At 31.3% G+C, this 5,305-nt stretch overlaps 1 long non-coding RNA gene across 3 annotated transcripts in view; it reads left to right on the top strand.

Annotated features, from left to right (window-relative positions):
• Positions 1–2,561, top strand: part of LOC112904122 — a 30,551-nt gene extending 27,990 nt beyond the window's left edge. The window contains exons 1-4 of one of the 3 annotated variants that reach the window (XR_003230905.1): positions 163–535; positions 666–789; positions 927–1,020; positions 1,293–2,561. This is a non-coding gene — a long non-coding RNA (uncharacterized LOC112904122). Of the gene's footprint in view, positions 1–162; positions 790–926; positions 1,021–1,292 lie in introns of those variants that run through there. The other 2 variants (XR_003230904.1, XR_003230903.1) reach the window with 2 other exon arrangements.
• The last annotated feature ends 2,744 nt before the right edge of the window (positions 2,562–5,305 follow it).

Below are 5,305 nucleotides of genomic sequence, written 5' to 3'. Positions count from 1 at the left end.
ATAATGTTTCGTTTTGTCTAATTGTCGTGATAATTAGTTACAGTGGATGCATTTAATTTTTATCAAAATATTTTTTTAATCCGGCATTGCAACACCCGGCAACTCTTTAGTAAAAGAAAATAGTATATATTAAATACAATATGTACTACTACCTTCGTGGAGATTAACAAATTTGTTGATCTCTTCGATGACGTATTTGCTTCTCGCTCACTGGCAGTTGCTGGCAGTGCTCTTCTGTTACGATAGTATCAGATAGTATTTGTGACTTATTAATGTGATATTATATGTGCATTTTTGATAAAAGTAATAGTGCAATATTTGTATTACAATAGGTTCTGGAATCACAGTTTTATCTGTTGGAAATATTTTTATTATTCGGCTTTCAGATTTTTTTACGATTCCTTGTAAATAAATTGTTAAGTAACCGAACAGAATATGGAGTTGACTCCGCCATATGTTTGATAATCTAGGAAAAGCGTGAAAATTTGTTTATGGATATTGGTCGATTTAGTGAAAAATAGTGGCTTTCAGTTCGGTACAAACTGATTTTGTAAAATAATTCAGTTATGTTTCCTATTTTGGTGACAACATTACCGTTTTCTTTCATTAACCGCTTTTTATTCTACAAACTGATTATTTTTAACATTTATTTGTTCTTTTCGTAGACACACTTCGGAGTGTATTCTTTTCTGCCTTCTCCAAACAAATTTTTTCCCTTAGTAGTTCAACCTACGTAAACAGTGGACTTCCTTTCTAATCGAAAATTTTAAAGATCCTTATTGACAAGAGGTAAGATAAACGGTTCTGTAAAGTTCAAAATAAAATATAAATCAATTGATTACTTAAAATATGCATATAGAAAGTTTATTTAAATAAAATATGTACATAGATGCTATAAATTTAAAATATTTATTGTTTTTCTATAGCCTTGGGTGTACCAAGGAGCATGGAAATGGTCTATCCATGATGTAATAATATTGTGAAGAGGTTTTTCCAAATGTATTGTTTTTCCTACTTTGGGTAAGATTTTAGCTCTTAATAATTTAAAAATCGAATCTTATCTTCAGTTTCCTTGCTAAAATTTAATTCAAGAATGTTCATATCAATTTTTGGGCTGCTGTAAATGTAATACATGTAAATAAAAGATAAAAAATATATAATTTACTTTAATCCATCAATTATTGAATGTATACAGAACAAAATTTCATTGTACAGTATTTGTAAGTGAATAATCTGCACACAAAACATAACCATTTATTGTTTTGAAGAAAAAAAAATTACTTTTTGTCTAGATTAAGTTTCAAAGAAGGGCGCTCTCTCCTGGAAATAAGGATAACGATCAGATGATGAAGTGGATTACTGAAGAATAAGTTTGTGATCTGTAATTGTGTACTTCTTGAATACATTAGGGGTTGTAAAACTGGTAAGTGAGAAAAATTTCTCATTTGCTCCAGAAATGACCTTAAAGAAAGCACGGCTTTTTATTGGGAATGAAGGCAGTGTGTTGTTGCTAAAGGGTGAATCTATAACTAGTAAGTAATAGTACTAATTAAAAATAGTCAATGAGGTCCCACAAATTTGACATTTGCAACTTTTAATAGAAAATTTTTAAACAGTGTTTCAATAATGGCAGAAGCACAACAGCTGAATTAATATAGAACTGATCTTTTCATCAGTATGAATGTTACTGATTTAATTGTTTTAAAAGTGGTAATTAATTACTTTTTCTTGCCCATTTGTAAAGATTGTCAAACAAATGAGAAGAAATTAATTTTGGTACTGTTGAAACAAGCAATGCTTTTGATGTCTTCACCTTGCAGCATTGAGTAGTTAATTTTGGCTCTGAGAATGGGAGACAATTGGAGATATAATTCGGAAGCCACAGAAACAGCAAATTATCTGCAGTGGTTTCTAGATTTTATTTTCCCACTATAGTGGTAGATTTTATAACGCTACTTTCTACAGTTAATTGAGGTGATAATACATGACATAATTAATATTAATTTCTCTTTATTAATCTGTACTGGCATTTCTTTTAACAACTATCTGTTCTCCATAGTATTAATTGATGTTGTGATCTATTACCGGCAACATCTATGGAATTTCGTTTAACATGTATCTATTGTTCACAGCTAAAATTGATTATCGTGCACTATGGTATTTCAATAATTATCTATTGTCTACATCATAAATCGACGTTATGCATATTATCTATGGTTATGCATCTACGATTATATCTCATTTGTCAAATGTGATCTATCATGTCAACTTGACGCTTGTCTCCATTTTATAGTTCGCTTGTTTTACTTGCTTTTTGATGCGTGTTTTTGCGTGTCCTGTATCTCTTTGCGTTAATTAGTAGTGTAACTGATATCTTTTTTGCCAATTTCCGCAGATCGTCCTATAAATGAGAGAGAATTTGTTTAGTTTGGATACCAATGGCTAGATGGGTGTGGTCTTTCGTGGAGTTTATTCTTTGCTGTTTTGTCCTCATCTTGCAACATTATGCAGTCAATTTTCAACCGACAAGTGAGAGCAACTGGAGATTTATTGGAATTCCAGTGAAACAACAAATTTTCTGCTATGGTATTTCTCCTGAAGTTGGTTTGCTTTTCACACCTGCAAACTTTGGAACATTACGTTCTACAGTTAATTAAGGTGAGAATACTTGATATAATTAATTTTAATTGCTCTTTATTAATCTGTTACCACCGTGTCTGTTTCAGATCGACGTTGAAGAAGACATAGATGACCCCATACTTAAAATAGTTCTTTATCTTGCATGCTCTATCTAGTAGAATTCATTAAGTCCATTTTATTCAAGTTAATTTTTTATTTTGCATGTTTTTTTGTAGTTAATTTGAGTTAGTTTTTATTTTGCATTCTTATTTTTGTTCATTTTATTTNTGATATGATATTGCTTAAATCACCCAGAATCACCTCACCAATTATATAACGTGAATCACTTTTTAAATCATAAGTTTGTAAAAAGTAGGCAGTAAACTTGACGGAATTTGAAGGCTAGCTTCCGTATTTGTTATTTCGGAATTCGATAATGTGATTGGCATTAAAAACACGCTCACCTTCAACGAAATTTCCTTTCCGAGGCTTTGTGTCAGCCCAATCACATAATGTGTCAATACTTATCATTTTATCGTAATTTAAAAACTTGGAAATTGCACGGTACACTATAGAAACTACGATAAATTTTCCCTAATGGGCGCCATGTTTTTAGGCTCCTCCCATTTGACGGATCCCAATAGTCTATACATACACATGAATTTTACAAACTCAACATTTTCAACCTTTTGTGATGTTTTCCTCCTTCATAAGATTTCCCTCATCCTTTTTAGCCCATCCCAAAAATATATTCAAGCATGTCCGGTTCCAATTTACACAGCCTGAATATTTTATTCCCTTCTTCCCAGGACCGGCTGTCCTATTTTCACTTCCTAGTCTAAACTAATTCCTTTTTTCTCTCTTTACTCTTTCGTCTTTTAAATGGTGTGGTTTTACCCCCCTTCTTTCCACAAAATTTTCAGTTAATATCTATTGATTTTTAAGTTTCTTTTCATAGTTTGACCACATCGAACACGTACCTTTGCCTGACTGGTTTTATTAATTTTTATTTTTTTATTATTCGAACAATTTTATTTTTACACAAACAAATTAATCCTACAAGTAATGCATATAATCTTATAGGTATGTATGCGTGTCCTATGAACAGTGACACACCTTTATAAGTTGTTTTTCCGTTTACTTAGAAATAAAGAGCACAATTGTCCCATGGCATGTAACCTATTACAATATTGTAAATCTGGACAACTATTAAAAGTGAATATCCGCGAAATCTACTTCCTCTAAAGATTGTCGTGTGTAGTCTTCCCTCCTTATAAACAGTGAAAATGTTAGTAGTAGTATTATTATACGAAGTTCAAGTTTGTTTCGTACTTTGATGTGCCGGCGTGACTTCTGTAATAAATCGCGTGACAGTTGACAAAATATTAATGACCTCATAAAAGGCATTAGTGCATGAAAGTGATGTTCGTCTCTCTTTTTTGTGCGGTCTCACGAAATTACTACTTAAAGCTAAAAAGACAATTTATTCTTTTTGCAAATCAAATAAAGATAACGGTTTCTTTGTAGAAGAAAAAAGTTAAGTTATACGCAAATACGTTAAAAAGTTAAGCTTTAGGACTCTGTTATTTTAAAAAAAAAATACGAACAATTGAATTTCTTTTGAATCTGGACGGAGTATATTTTCTTCACGTCCTACAAAAAAAAAAAACAAATTAAAAGATTCTGAAATTCTGATTTAAATGATTCATTAATATCTATTTCTTTAGACAGGGGTCATTTAATAATTGCGTAAGCAAATTTGTACTATTTTTGAAAAAAGGACGTGGTAAAATGAAATTTTTACAAATATCTATCCTCAATCATCTTTTCATATAAATAATATAGTAATTAAGTCCAATATCAATTCTATCCTGAGCTAATCTTCGCCTTAACTATTTGTGAACAATAATCCAATAGAAGTCTACTTCTCCTCATTCTTTTTTGCTCTTCATGACTGAGATGTCTTACCAACCTACTTCGTTTATTTCTTATTGACTTCCATAGTGGCCTCTTTTATTCTTTTTAATGCCTTCTCATTTCCAACCCTCTCTATCCTCATCATTCGCCTGTAACACCGCACTTCTTTTCCGCCGCGCCCACCGTCTATACTTCGCACCCGTATAGCGCCGCGTTCCAGACATACACCTTTAGCAATCTTTTTCGAATTTCTAAATTAACCGTTCGCGAGCAAAAAGTGACTTATTTTTGTTGAAGGCGACTCGACCCTACGATATCCTCTGTTTTATATCTTTACCTTTCCTTCCATTCTGACTTATCTGATTTCCTATATACCGAAAATCACCCACTTACAATAAAGTAACTTAAAGCCTTCGAGGGGTATTACGCTTTGTTTATAATGTTTTGAGAGTTCGTTTGGTTTAAGACAGTTTTCAGAGAAGTAGGTGCTATTTTCTGATAGCCGTGGTTGAAAAAATGTATTCGCTCAAATTTAATGGGTAAGGTTTCTTTAAGTAAAGGGTCATTCAAGACAAATATTGTTTTGATGGAGTTTTAATATATACATTTACATAAATAAATAAAATAAATGTGTTTGTCTGTAAAACGGAAATTACCACATTTTTTGTTTTTTCACAAACGACCAATAAGAAAAACTTTATTAAATAAATTATTTTAAAAAAAATAGTGGTAATAAATTTGAAAAAAAAATTTTTCATTAGAATTTTAA

The sequence above is a fragment of the Agrilus planipennis genome, unplaced genomic scaffold (genome assembly GCF_000699045.2).
Source record: "Agrilus planipennis isolate EAB-ADULT unplaced genomic scaffold, Apla_2.0 scaffold149, whole genome shotgun sequence".
NCBI lineage: Eukaryota > Metazoa > Arthropoda > Insecta > Coleoptera > Buprestidae > Agrilus > Agrilus planipennis.
Note: the sequence above shows the minus strand (reverse complement) of the source record. Positions and strands in the feature narration are given on the sequence as shown.